Here is a 13,504-nt window from a genome sequence, read left to right as displayed (position 1 = left end):
CTATACCAGGGAGATAAAACTAGCTGGGGCAAAGCAAAGTATCCATCTCACTTTCTCCTGCCCTTGTCTGTCTGGACTGGGGGAGGAGAAAACCTGTCAGCTCCCTAAATCAAGGGCTGTCCTTGCCTCAGTCCCTCGTGCCCCTTTCCATGCCTGGCCTCCTCATTCATGCTGTAGGAAGGGGAAGGCATGTTTGATGACCACACAGGCTGCCTTCTGCTCACTGGACATCCTGTGCTATTCAGCTGGAACAAAGCTCACCTTTGTCTGAGTCCCAGAGACTTGCTCCTGTTACCCCCGCCTCTGCCTGCCTAAAGAGGTCTGGCTTGGAATAGCACTCTGTGGCCCTCTATGCACAGTACTCCCCTGCTAGAGAACTTCCCGTGGCTCCCCACTGCCTAATCAGATCCAGCCTTTAAAGCCTCGTGTTGGAGGTCCTTACAGTTCAATCCCATACCCTGATCCTCCAGTCCAATGTTCCCTATTTCTTAGAAAAACCATTGATACTGGAGTGAGGAGGCCTGGGTTTCATCTCTGACACTTACTAGCTGTAAAATCCTGGGGAAGTTATTTTATTTTGCTATGGTTCAGTTTCTATGTCTGTAAATGGGGGTGATAATCCTTACACCACAGCCCTGTCAGGGTGATTACAAGGAAGACACTCTGTAAACTTGAAAGCATTAGAGACATGAGTTGGGTCTTTAAAAATTGTTTTATGATAATTATATAATTGTGACAATGCACATTTACTTAATGATTTTTGAGATTTACAAAGCACTTTTTACATATATTATCTCATAAATCATCATCATAACCTTCTGAGGTAGAAGTACAAGTATTATGAACCCCACTTTGCAGATGATCCAGAGAGGAAGTGATTTGCTTAATTTATATAATTAGTAGGTAGGAAAGGTAGGTTCCTAAGAGAGATTCCATGATCCCAAATATTCTTTTAAAATCTGGCCTAAGGGGCAGCTGGATGGCTCAGTGAATTGAGAGCCAGGCCCAGAGATGGGAGGTCCTGGATTCAAATCTGCCCTCTGACACTTTCCAGCTGTGTGATCCTGGGCAAGTCACTTAACCCCATTTGCCTAGCCCTTACCACTTTTCTGCCTTGGAACCAATACACAGTACTGATTCTAAGACAGAGGGTAAGGGTTATAAAAAATAAAATAAAATCTGGCTTTAGATACTTATTAGCTCTATGACCCTGGGTAAGTCACTTCAACTCTGTTTGCCTCAGTTTCCTCATCTGTAAAATGGAGATCATAGGATAACACTTGCCTTGCATGATTATTGTGAGAACAAATTAGATAACATTTGTAAAGTGCTTAGCATAGTGCCTGGCATTCACTAGGTACTTAATAAATCCTTTCTTGAATCTGGCATCCCGTACCTTCCTAATCCTACTTTTTATTGAGGTCCAACTTGTCCTTCTAGTGCTAATATTCTACAGTGGTGCTCAGCAGTGCGGCTCAGCCTTTTGCACACAATGTTACTGAAGCATAGACAATGCCGGTGGAGCGTGGCCACTTCACCCATCTGGGAACCAGGAAACTCAAAGCTGATCCGTCATCACTTGCCCAGTGAGGATGGCTGTTCCAGCCCATGGTCTGGCCTTTAGTGTTTCAGAGCCTACTGCTGTGCATGAAGGCGGGACCTAGCCTGGGTCTGGTCTGTGGAACGACTGTCCTGTTCCGTCTGAGTACCTGGGTAGATGGGGCCATTGCTCATACCAAAGGTCCTTTCTCACTGGACCTGGAAAAGTGCGGCTCCAACTTCAGTCCCTTTTAGGAGCAGGATTTGGAGACTTCCTCCTCCCTAAACCTACTGCCGGAGATGTAGGTGGAAGAGATGCCTACTTTGCCCCGCTTCCCTGAAAGATCTGACTCAGATCTCCATCCAGATCCATCCGAATGTCCAGGCATCTAGCTAGCCAGGACTTCATCCAGAACAAGGGCCCAACCAGAAGCCAAACATGCATGTCACAGGAAGGATGTTATCTTTTGGGTGTCATTCCCTGCCGTGTTGGAATGAGGCAAAGTGCCAAGCATGAATCCAGAGGATCCTGACTATCTCCTGACCCATAGGTCCAACCTGATTTCCTTTCTGGCTCAGCTCCTTCCCAGACTGTTCCCTTTACTATCACAGCCTTCCCTCCTATGGGAGTCTGACTCAACTTGGACCACCCTTCCACCTGCACCCCCCCATCTGTGGCTAGAAAATTCCCACTTCCTCCTCCTCCTCAATCCCTGTGATTCAGCATCACTGCCTTCTGAGGCAAAAATTCACTTCTCTCATTGCTATCCAGATCAGCCTGCCCTCTCTCTTCAGTCCCAAGCCATTTCTGTTCTCCCGTTGACCCCTTCAGGCATTAGAAAACTTCCCTCCATCCTAGACCTCTTCATAATACTTTTCCAGTTCTTATGGCATCATGGTGCAGTGGTAAGAATACTCGATGTTTGAGCCAGAGGATCTGGGTTCCAATCCTAGTTTTGCTAATTACTACCCATGTGACCCTGGAAAAATCACTTAAAGCTCTCAAGGGCTCAGTTTCCTTATCTGTAAAATGAGAGGGGAGGAGTAAGGCCAGACTAGATGACTTCAAAGGTCTCTTTCAGCTCTGAATACGTGCATCTGTGATCTGTTTTGCCCCATATTCATGGACTTACCAATAATGGTGCCACCATCATGTACCTCCTCCACCCCACCTACACCAAAAGGAGGAGGAGGAGAAGGCATACTCTTTGACCTCATAGTCCCTCTAGACACTCCCTCTGCCACCATCCTCACATGGTCATACAACCTCTCCTTTAAGATTCACTCCAGAGGGGGCAGCTGAGTAGCTCAATGGATTGACAGCCAGGCCCAGAGATGGGAGGTCCTAGGTTCAAATCTGACCTCAGACGCTTCTCAATTGTGTGACCCCAGGCAAGTCCCTTAACCCCCATTGCCTAGCCCTTACCACTCTTCTGCCTTGGAGCCAACATAGTATTGATTCCAAGATGGAAGGTAAGGGTTTAAAAAAAGATTCATTCCAGAGACTACCCACACCAGAACTTTATTACAGTTAACCATCTGTAGCCCTTGGAGCTATTTTCCCCCTTTCCTTCAGGAGCTCAGCAACTGGTTCATAGTCTTCCTTTACAACCTCATTCCTTCTGTCATCCTTAGAGAGTTCAATATATTTATTAATAGCCCTTCCAAATTCATCAGCTCCTCACCTCCCAGAACCTATAGCTTCAGTCCATCTCAGCCCTCTGGAGGCATCTTCCATGAGCTCCCACCATCACCCATGACTCTCCACCATCCTGCACTCCCTGAGTCCATTCTCCAATCCCAACCACCTATTCTTTCATCTCTGCCTCTAAACCAGGGGTCCTAACCATCTATTCTTCCATCTCTGCCTCTAAACCAGGGGTCCTAAGCACCTATTCTTCCATCTCTGCCTCTAAACCAGGGGTCCTAACCATCTATTCTTCCATCTCTGCCTCTAAACCAGGGGTCCTAACCATCTATCTTCCATCTCTGCCTCTAAACCAGGGGTCCTAACCATCTATTCTTCCATCTCTGCCTCTAAACCAGGGGTCCTAACCATCTATCTTCCATCTCTGCCTCTAAACCAGGGGTCCTAAGCACCTATTCTTCCATCTCTGCCTCTAAACCAGGGGTCCTAACCACCTATTCTTCCATCTCTGCCTCTAAACCAGGGGTCCTAACCATCTATTCTTCCATCTCTGCCTCTAAACCAGGGGTCCTAAGCACCTATTCTTCCATCTCTGCCTCTAAACCAGGGGTCCTAACCATCTATTCTTCCATCTCTGCCTCTAAACCAGGGGTCCTAACCACCTATTCTTCCATCTCTGCCTCTAAACCAGGGGTCCTAACCATCTATTCTTCCATCTCTGCCTCTAAACCAGGGGTCCTAACCATCTATCTTCCATCTCTGCCTCTAAACCAGGGGTCCTAATCACCTATTCTTCCATCTCTGCCTCTAAACCAGGGGTCCTAACCACCTATTCTTCCATCTCTGCCTCTAAACCAGGGGTCCTAACCACCTATTCTTCCATCTCTGCCTCTAAACTGGGGATCCTAACCATCTATTCTTTCCTTTCTGCCTCTAAACCAGGGGTCCTAACCACCTATTCTTCCATCTCTGCCTCTAAACCAGGGGTCCTAACCACCTATTCTTCCATCTCTGCCTCTAAACCAGGGGTCCTAACCACCTATTCTTCCATCTCTGCCTCTAAACCAGGGGTCCTAACCACCTATTCTTCCATCTCTGCCTCTAAACCAGGGGTCCTAACCATCTATCTTCCATCTCTGCCTCTAAACCAGGGGTCCTAACCACCTATTCTTCCATCTCTGCCTCTAAACCAGGGGTCCTAACCACCTATTCTTCCATCTCTGCCTCTAAACTGGGGATCCTAACCATCTATTCTTTCCTTTCTGCCTCTAAACCAGGGGTCCATACCTTTTTTTTGTATCCTGGATCCTTTTGGCAGTTTGTTGTAACTTGGGGAGCCCTTCTCAGAACAACATTTTTAAATAATATGTAAAATTACAAAGGAAACCAATGATATTGAAACACCATCTAGGCATCGACATACGTTAAAAACAAGTTTGCAGACCATAAGTTAAGAACTGCTGAGCTAAACCTAATCTTTGTTGTGATCTCTAGTCCCTTCGTCCTTCCTTATTGTCCCAATATAACACCCATGCTCTGGTTTTTCTTTCTTCCTTCCAGGCTTTACCATTCAACTGAGCAATTCAATTATATATTGCTATCTACTGGTCTCTTCCCCCCCTTGTCTTATGGGCCTTTATGATTTGTCAAATCCCAGCCCTGGGTTATCCTCACTCTCTGCCTTCTCCACTCCTACTTGCACTTTGGTGATTGCCACTGGAGGAAGTGGTAACTTTCACTGTTGCCAAGAAACAACGGTGCCAACTCAAAACGCTATTAATTTATCTAATTTCAACTGTAGCACAGCAATCTTTTTATTTCTCCTGATTCTCTTAAAACATTTTTTCTCCAGTAATATTTTAGAGGCTTATTGTATTAACTTACAGTCTGGGAACTTGTTTTTAACATATTTCAACGTTATTTCATCAAATGGTATTTCAACTCAACATTTCAATAGAATTCTAAAATTATAAGTTAAATAGAATATTAAATATGAACCAAAATTTGTTTATTAATTAAAGTAATGAATAATTAGTTAATGGAACTAATTATATAATGTATAATAATCAATTGTTATAAATAATAACATTAAATAAAATTCTAATTGTAATTATATTATAATTTTACATATTTTTATTTATTTAAAACTATTATTCTGGGAAGGGTTCCCTAGGTTACAACAAACTGTCAGAAAGGTCCAGAATGCCAAAAAAAGGTGTGGACCCCTAGTTTAGAAAGAGTGAGGTAGAGATGGAAGAATAGATAGTTAGGAAGCTTAGGACCTCTGGTTTAGAGGTTTATTGTATTTTCCCTCAGTTACATGGATTGTTTTCTGACATTTTACAATAAAAATTCTCCTTCCCTCCTCTGCCCACACCCAAAGAGGGCAAATAATCTGATATAGGTTATACATGTGCTATCATGCAGTACATATTTTCATATTTGTCATGTTGTAAAAAAAGATACATAATTGCACATACAAGAGAAAGCGTATGAGGGGAGTAAAGTGAAAAATGGTATCCTTGGCTCCACAGTCAGACTCCCACTTGAGACTCTCTCAAACTCCCTGCAACAGTTCTCTCTTCTCTCCACAATCCCTCAAAACGACCCCCTCCTGCCTTATGACAGAGAATACTATCCACCTCCAGAGAAAGAACAGTTGGAGTTGGGATGCAGATGAAAGCAGAGATTTTTCAAATGTCTATTTGGGTTCATGCTTTGGTGTTTAGATTTATATGATTATTCCCTTACAAAAATGTACATTATTTTGCACGATAATACATGTAGAACCCAGATCGAATCACTTGCCCCCACAGGGAGGGAGGGAGATAAGTTCAATTATGTAACTTAGGTAAAATAATGTGGAAAGTTATTACTACATAAATTGGTATAAGTAAATAAATGAAATTGATGATCTTAAAAACAACACCCAAACTACCACCTCCCTCATTCCTCTTGAGATCCTCACTTCCACTTGGCTAAGAACTGTGAACTCTTTCCCCTTATTCTCCCACCTCAAACCCTTCTATTCATCCGATTCTCTCCTCCTTTGCTCCAGTCTGTGGGGTTTGTGGGCTCACCTTTAGGCAAAGCCAACTGATATAAGGATCCTGATCCCACTCTTTCCAATCTCCTCTGGGAGCTTACCCTTTCAACATCTTCCTTTTTCTCATCTCCAAATCTTTCCTTATCTACGATCTCCCCATACAAACATACCTCAAACAAAAAATGTCTTTTACATTTAAAAACATTTTTTTAAACCCTCACCTTCCATCTTAGAACCAATACTATGGGTTGGTTCTAAGGCAGAAGAGCAGCAAGGGTTAGGCAATGGGAGTTAAGTGACTTGCCCAGGGTCACACAGCTGGGAAGTGTCCGAGGTCATATTTGAACCCAGGACCTCCCATCTATATGCCTGACTCTCCACTGAGCCATCTAGCTGCCCACTCCTACATTCTTTAAAAAACATGCTTCCTGGGGGTAGCTAGGTGGCTCACTGGATAGAGTCACCAGGCCTGGAGACAGGAGACCCTTGGATTCAAATTTAGCCTCAGATACTTACTAGCTGTGTGACCCTGGGCAAGTCACTTAACCCCCATTGCCTAGCCCTTACTGTTCTTCTGCCTTAGAACCAACCCACAGTATTGATTCTAAGATGGAAGGTGAGGGTTTATAAAAACAAAACAAATTTGCATGATAATACATGTATAATCCAGATGTGAGTACTTGTTAGCTCAGAGAGGAAGGAAGGGAGGGAAGGAAGGAAGGGAGACAATTTGGCTCATATAACTTCAGAAAATTTATGTGGAAATTTGTTATTACATATAATTGGTAAAATAAATAAATTTAAAAAACAAAAGCAAAAAGAAACAAGATCCATCCTTCACTTCACCCTACCATCTTCCCAAGAAGCACCCTATGTTCTTCCCTTTTATAGCCAAACTCCGAGAAGTCACTTATGAGCTCCCATTCCTCACCATTCATTCATTTCCCACCAATTGATTGAAGCTGCTCCCTCTCAATTTGCCAAGACTCCCACCTACTAAATCCGTCTTCATTCTCCTTCCCTTCCCTTCGCTTTTAACAGTCACTATCTACCATTTCCCTTTCCTGTATATTTAATTATCTGCACATTCTGTCTTTGGACTGCTGTGACTCTGTGCCCTCTTGGTTCTCCTGCCTCCCAGACTTCTCCTTCTCAGCATCTCTTGCCAGATCACCATCCATTTCTACTTCCCAAGTGAAAAAGTCTCCCGATGGGTCTATTTGGAACCATCTTTTCTCCTCCCTTTGCCCTATCTCTTAGTCATTTTTCTGCTTCTGTAAGTTCAAAGATTGCCTTTCGGCAGATAACCACCGAATGTATTTATCCATCCCTAAACTTGTTTTGAACTCCGGGGATGTAGCACCGACGTGCTCGCTAGACATCTCACTCTGTGGAGTCTTATCCGGAGCTTCCATTGAATGGACCCCAAACAGAATTCATTATCTTCTCTTCCAAAACAGCCTTTTTCTGTCCAGGCAGAGCTGTGTCCTAAGGGTCTAGAACGTAGAGAACCTTCCTCGTCCTCCTCTCCCCTCTATCCAACCTGCTGCCAAATCTGGCCACTTCTCCCTCTACTGCATCCCTCTCATCTGACTCCTCTCCATCTTTAGGGCTTCTCCCCTAGCGGAGGCCTTCATCATCCAGAGACTGCTGCAGCAGCAGGCTCCCTGCTAAGTCTCTCTCCTCTCCAACTCGTCCTCCACATGGATGCCAAAATAATCTCCTCCCCCACTTGAGAAGCTTCAGGCTTTTCGATGGCCTCTTAGGCAAAATACAGCTTCCTCAGCTTAGTGTTTAAGGGCCTTCAGAGTAAATAGGGCTCCACCCTGACTCTCCAGTGTCATTTGACACCAATCTCCATGAACTCTTCATTCCAGCTAAACAGTTCTATTAACTATTGCTATTTTTTTAAACCCTTACCTTCCTTCTTGGAATCAATACTCTTTATTGGTTCCAAGGCAGAAGAGTGGTAAGGGCTAGGCAATGGGGGTCAAGTGACTTGCCCAGGGTCACATAGCTAGGAAGTGGCTGAGGTCACATTTGAACCCAGGACTCCATCTCTCATTTATTTATTTTATCTTATTTTTTAAAAACCTTAACTTTACTGTAGAATCAATACTGTGTATTGGTTCCAAGGCAGAAGAATGGTAAGGGCTAGGCAATGGGAGTCAAGTGACTTACCCAGGGTCACACAGCTAGGAAGTATCTGAGACCAGGTTTGAACCCAGAGCTCCATCTCTCATTTATTTTATCTTATTTTTTAAAAACCTTAACTTCACTGTAGAATCAATACCGTGTATTGGTTCCAAGGTAGAAGAGTGGTAAGGGCTAGGCAATGGGGGTCAAGTGACTTGCCCAGGGTCACACAGCTGGGAAGTGTCTGAGGCCAAATTTGATTTCAGGTCCTCCTGACTCTACATGCATTGAGCCACTTAGCTGGTATTCCATTCTGCCTCTGCATCTTTGCAGAGACTGGGACCCATGCCTACAGTACACTCCTTCCTTATTTCCACATCTTAGAACCAAATTAGACCTAGGAAAAACTAAGAGGCAGACCTGAAAGAGGTTGATCAAACTTAAAAAATAAAATGAAATGAAATAAGGTATCTAAAGTGCTTTAGAACAAACAGTCTTTGCTTCCACCAGTGCTCCACAAAGGAGCTGAAACATGCTGATCCTGCCCTACTCTAGCCTGGAGAGGCAATGGCTTTCTCTCTAGGATCATAGATTTAGAGTAGGAAAGAAAGCCTAACCCCCTCATTTTACAGAGCAAGAAAATGGCAGCTGGGTGATGCAGTAGATAGAGCTCTGGGTCAGGAAGACCCCAGTTCAAATCTAGTTTCAGATATTGTGCGATCCTTAGGCAAGTTATTTGAAATGCCTCAGTTTCCTCATCTGTAAAATGGGGGTAATAATAGCATCTACCTTCCAGTTCTGTGTGATGATCAAATGAGAAAATAATTGTATATTTTTTTTTAATTTTTTGAAAATTTTCTTTAATTGGATGATTTAGAATATTTTCCCATGGTTACAAGACTCATGTTCTTTCTCTCCTCTCCCCCAACCCCTCCCGTATCTGATGCACAATAATTGTATAGTTTTTAGCACAATGTACTTGCATATGGGAGGTGGTCCAATAGACAGAGGGCCAGGCCCTGAAGTCAAGGAAAACTCATCTTCTGTGCTTCAAATCTGGCCTCAGATATTTACTCACTGTGTGACCCTAGGCGAGTCCCTTTACCCTGTTTGCCTCAGTTTCCTTATCAGTAAAAAAAGGGGTGGAGAAGGAAATAACAAACTGTTCCAGTATCTTTGCCAAGAAACCTGACCCCCACATGAGGCCACAAAGAGTTGGATATGTTTGAAACAGCTCAATAGCAACAAATATGAATGTTGACCATTATTATTAAGAACCTGGGACCCCAGGGATGCTGAATGTAGCAAGGGGCAGAGCTGAGATGACTTGCATTTGCTTCTCTGTCCATGTTGTGTTCTACCTTCACACAGTAAGAAAATAAGGAGCTAGAGGACAGAAAGTGTTTGTTTCACTTTTCCAGAGAAGGCACTTGTTGAGGGACCAGCTGGGTGGCTCAGTGGCTTGAGGTCCTGGGTTCTAATCTGGCCTCACACTTTCTAGCTGTGTGACCCTGGGCAAGTCACGTAACCCCCATTGCCTAGCCCTTACTGCTCTTCTGCCTTGGAACCAATACAGAGAAATCATTCTAAGAGGGAAGGTGAGTGTTTAAAAAATAAAATAAAATACATGCTTGTTGAAATAACTGGAAGCCCACTTGCTATATGGCCGAGGGTCCAGATGGGCATCCTTTGTAACCAGGCCACCTTTTTGAGCCCTTGTTCTCCACCTGGTCCCATTCAAGTTGGAAGGAAAGAAAACCTATTTAATAGCTGCAACAGTAGTCATAGTCCTATGGGGCAAAACACTTGTGTCCCTTCACTTGGCTCAGTCTTCCTGTCCCGAGCCCAACCCTCCTGGACGCCAGTCTGGGCAGGGTGTAAGGAGGGCCCCAAAGAGTACATTCAGCTTTCTTATCAGCCTTCCTTATTGTAGCTCCTGTGGTTTAATTGAAATGGTACCGGACATGACCTCGGAGGACCTGAGGCCGACACTTCGCCACTTCCCCAAGTCCTCACTTTTATATCTCTAAAATGGTTTAACCTTCTAGTTCTAAATTCTATTATCTCTCCTCTTCCCACCATTCCACCCCCCTCCCCATTCCCCATCCCATTGTTCTACCTAGAAACTCCTTATCAACAAGCTGAGATGTTTCTGGTCCCCAAGGAGCCAGCAAGAGACCAGAATAAACCAGCGACTTCCTTCCTGTTCCAGCTCGATGCCTAGGTTTCCACCTCAGAGGAATATTCTGCAACAGGAGGAAGGACTGGAGCCTCAGGAGACATGGAGCAGGGCCGCCCCCTCTGCTAGCACCTACACAGGCCAGCCTGTCTCATGGAAGGTCAGTTGCCTTGTCCAGTGTCTAAGCACAAAGATAACTGCATCCGGGCTTTCCTGTACCCGCTTCTGACTTCTGAATAATCCCACACTGGACCTCCACCATGAGCGCGCAGCTCACTGATGAGCTTGGGTATTGGGGGGTCCAGGGAGAATGGCCAGAGGTTCAGCACCACCCATGGCCACCTTCTGGAGACCCAGCTCTAAGTCTGTACCCCCACTTGGGGGGGATCCCCTTCTACTCAGACCCACCAAAGGTCAAATTTCAAGCTTGGGTCCCCACCAATTCTCATGGCATCAAACCCCATCTCTCAAATTCATTCTCACCAACAAACGTCCCAGCAACCCATTTCCTTTGGTTGCTAGCTGGTCTAGCTTTTTGGTAGAGGGACTGCCGAGGGAACTGAGGGTTCTAGCTGAGTTCAAAGGTCAGGTTGATCTGGCTGATAAGGTGCAACTGACAAGGAGACCCTTTATCCTCCCTGCTGTATCCCCCCATCAAGGCTTCTTGCCTCAAACTATATAGGGTCACAAAACATAGATCAGAAGAACTAGGAGGACCTTCTAACACAGAATCGCAGAGCAGGAAGCCCAGGTCAAACCTACAACATCCCTGCCATGGTCCAGCTTCTGATCAGACTTCTGGTGACAGGGGACTCACTACTAGACTAGAAGAGGCCCATTTGGGCCAGATTTATGTTCTAGCTAAGCTTTTTCTTTCCCCATGCCTACCTAGCAAGTGTTCTGCTCATGGTCAGTGGATGGACTGGAACCATAGTCTTCAGAGTTCATGCTCAACACTTTCTAGCAGAGATTGTCTGGAAGCAGGAATGAACCTTGGAGGAACTGGCCCGTGTCGAGGAGGAGAATCAACCCAGAATGAAAAGTCACCCTGAAAAAGGTCTGAACTAGCCCAAGGATGATAATAATAACAATAATAATAGCTACCATTTATATAGCATCTACCTACATGCAAAGCATGTGCTAAGTGCTTTACAATAATTTTCTCATGGAATTCTCACAACCCTGGGAGGTAGGGACGCTGCTGTTATTATCTTCATTTTACACTTGAGGAAACTGAGGCAATCAGGGGTTAAAGGTCTTGTCCAGGGTCACATAGCTAGTGAGTATCTATTGTTCACTGCAACTTGCTACCAGGACAAGCCTTGCCACCTTCACAGCTGGGCCACTGATGCCAAGACTTAGAAACTGGACAAAATGATGTTCCCACCTATAGTAAAGGGTATAGTAGTCATGGGAGGGAGGGTCTCCAAGTGTTGCATCCTCCTCTATCATCACGTCTTAGGGAATAGTTCACAGGCAGACAGACTTCAGTTAAACTCCCCCTGCCTCAGTTTCTTTATCTGTGGATCCTAGATTGATAATCCACCAGACTATGGTCTGAACCCTCTGCCTGGAGTTCTTGGCATGTTGTTCTCCAAAGCCATGAAGCTAGCTGTTATCTTTGGGTTGGCCATTAGTCTGACACTGTCCCAAACTAGGAAACAGACTGGTCCTGGTATCTGATGGTCCCAGGTGACCATGCCAAGAGCTCTTCTCATGAATATTCTTCAAGAAAAACAGGATCTGAATTCATTCTCCAGTACCAACCTTCAACTGAGACAAGAGCCTTTTCTAATATTGATAAATGTCCTGCTCTGAATCTTGCATTCAGTATGAGGGCAACTCTCATCTGGCATAGAGAGCCTCTCTTCTCCCTCCCTTGTTCCCTTCCTTCCTTTTCTTCCTCCCCTTCCTCCCCTTCCTCCCCTTCCTCCCCTTCCTTCCTTCCTTCCTTCCTTCCTTCCTTCCTTCCTTCCTTCCTTCCTTCCTTCCTTCCTTCCTTCCTTCCTTCCTTCCTTCCTTCCTTCCTCCCTCTCTCCCTCTAACCTACTTACTGTGTGTGTGACTGACCCTTTGGGTTTGTGTGGCCATGCTATGAGGGAGACCAGAGAAGATATGACAGAATTCCCAGTCTCAGGAAGCTCCTGGTCTTAGAATACAGAATATAAGCACTGGAAAGACCTCTAATCCTATGACTTCTAGAAATCAAGATTCAAGATTGGAGGCTCCAGTTTCCTTGGGCCCACTATACCAATCTCTATTACCCGTTGGGTAACCAATAAATTGGATTCTTTACAAAGAAACTCACTTGGATTAAAAAAAAACCCATCAACTTCACAAATATCTGGTGAGGGAGAGATGGCTAAAAAAAGGTTCTGGGGATTGTAGTGGAAAGCAGGCTTGATGTGTTGGATGATTAAACCGAATGTGATCTTGGACAGCATCAAGAGAGGTATGGCATCCAGGCCTGCGGAAGATGTCCTGGGCCCGTCAGACCACATCTGACAAAACAGCAAAACTTACTAAGTGGAAGAGTGTCCAGGAGGGTGACCAGGATGATGGAGGGTAGAATAGGGGGTAGGAGGGAGTGTGGCATAATGAACAGGGTATCGGGCTATAGTTAGCATCAAGACCTGAATTAGAATCTAGTCCCTGACACTGACTAGCTGTGTGACAATGGGCAAATTACTTTGATCTGAGCCTCAGTTTCCCCATCTGTAAAATGAGGATGACCAATCCTGTAGCATCTAGCTTAAATGACAATGTGAGACTCAAATGAAATAATGTATGTACATAGCTTTACAAATTTTAAAGCACTATGTAATCTCCAGTTGTTTTTATTATCACTGTTAATTATTATTGCTGCTGATGATTATGATGCTGATAGTATAAGGCTCAGTTGAAGGAATTAGGAAAGGGTTTAGCCTGGAGAAGAAGAGATTGAGAGGGGATGTGA

At 44.6% G+C, this 13,504-nt stretch overlaps 1 protein-coding gene across 4 annotated transcripts in view; it reads right to left on the bottom strand.

Annotated features, from left to right (window-relative positions):
- Positions 1-13,504, bottom strand: part of TNFAIP8L1 (TNF alpha induced protein 8 like 1) — a 37,758-nt gene that overhangs the window by 13,955 nt on the left and 10,299 nt on the right. Inside the window, exon 1 of one of the 4 annotated variants that reach the window (XM_056822452.1) lies at positions 11,437-11,622. The exons of the other annotated variants lie outside the window; for them this stretch is intronic. The gene's annotated coding sequence lies outside the window, so the exon portion shown is untranslated. Of the gene's footprint in view, positions 1-11,436; positions 11,623-13,504 lie in introns of those variants that run through there. 4 annotated transcript variants of the gene reach the window in all.

Source organism: Monodelphis domestica, chromosome 3 (genome assembly GCF_027887165.1).
Source record: "Monodelphis domestica isolate mMonDom1 chromosome 3, mMonDom1.pri, whole genome shotgun sequence".
Taxonomy (NCBI): domain Eukaryota; kingdom Metazoa; phylum Chordata; class Mammalia; order Didelphimorphia; family Didelphidae; genus Monodelphis; species Monodelphis domestica.
The sequence above is the reverse complement of the archived record's forward strand: the minus strand, read 5'-3'. Positions and strand labels throughout refer to the sequence as shown.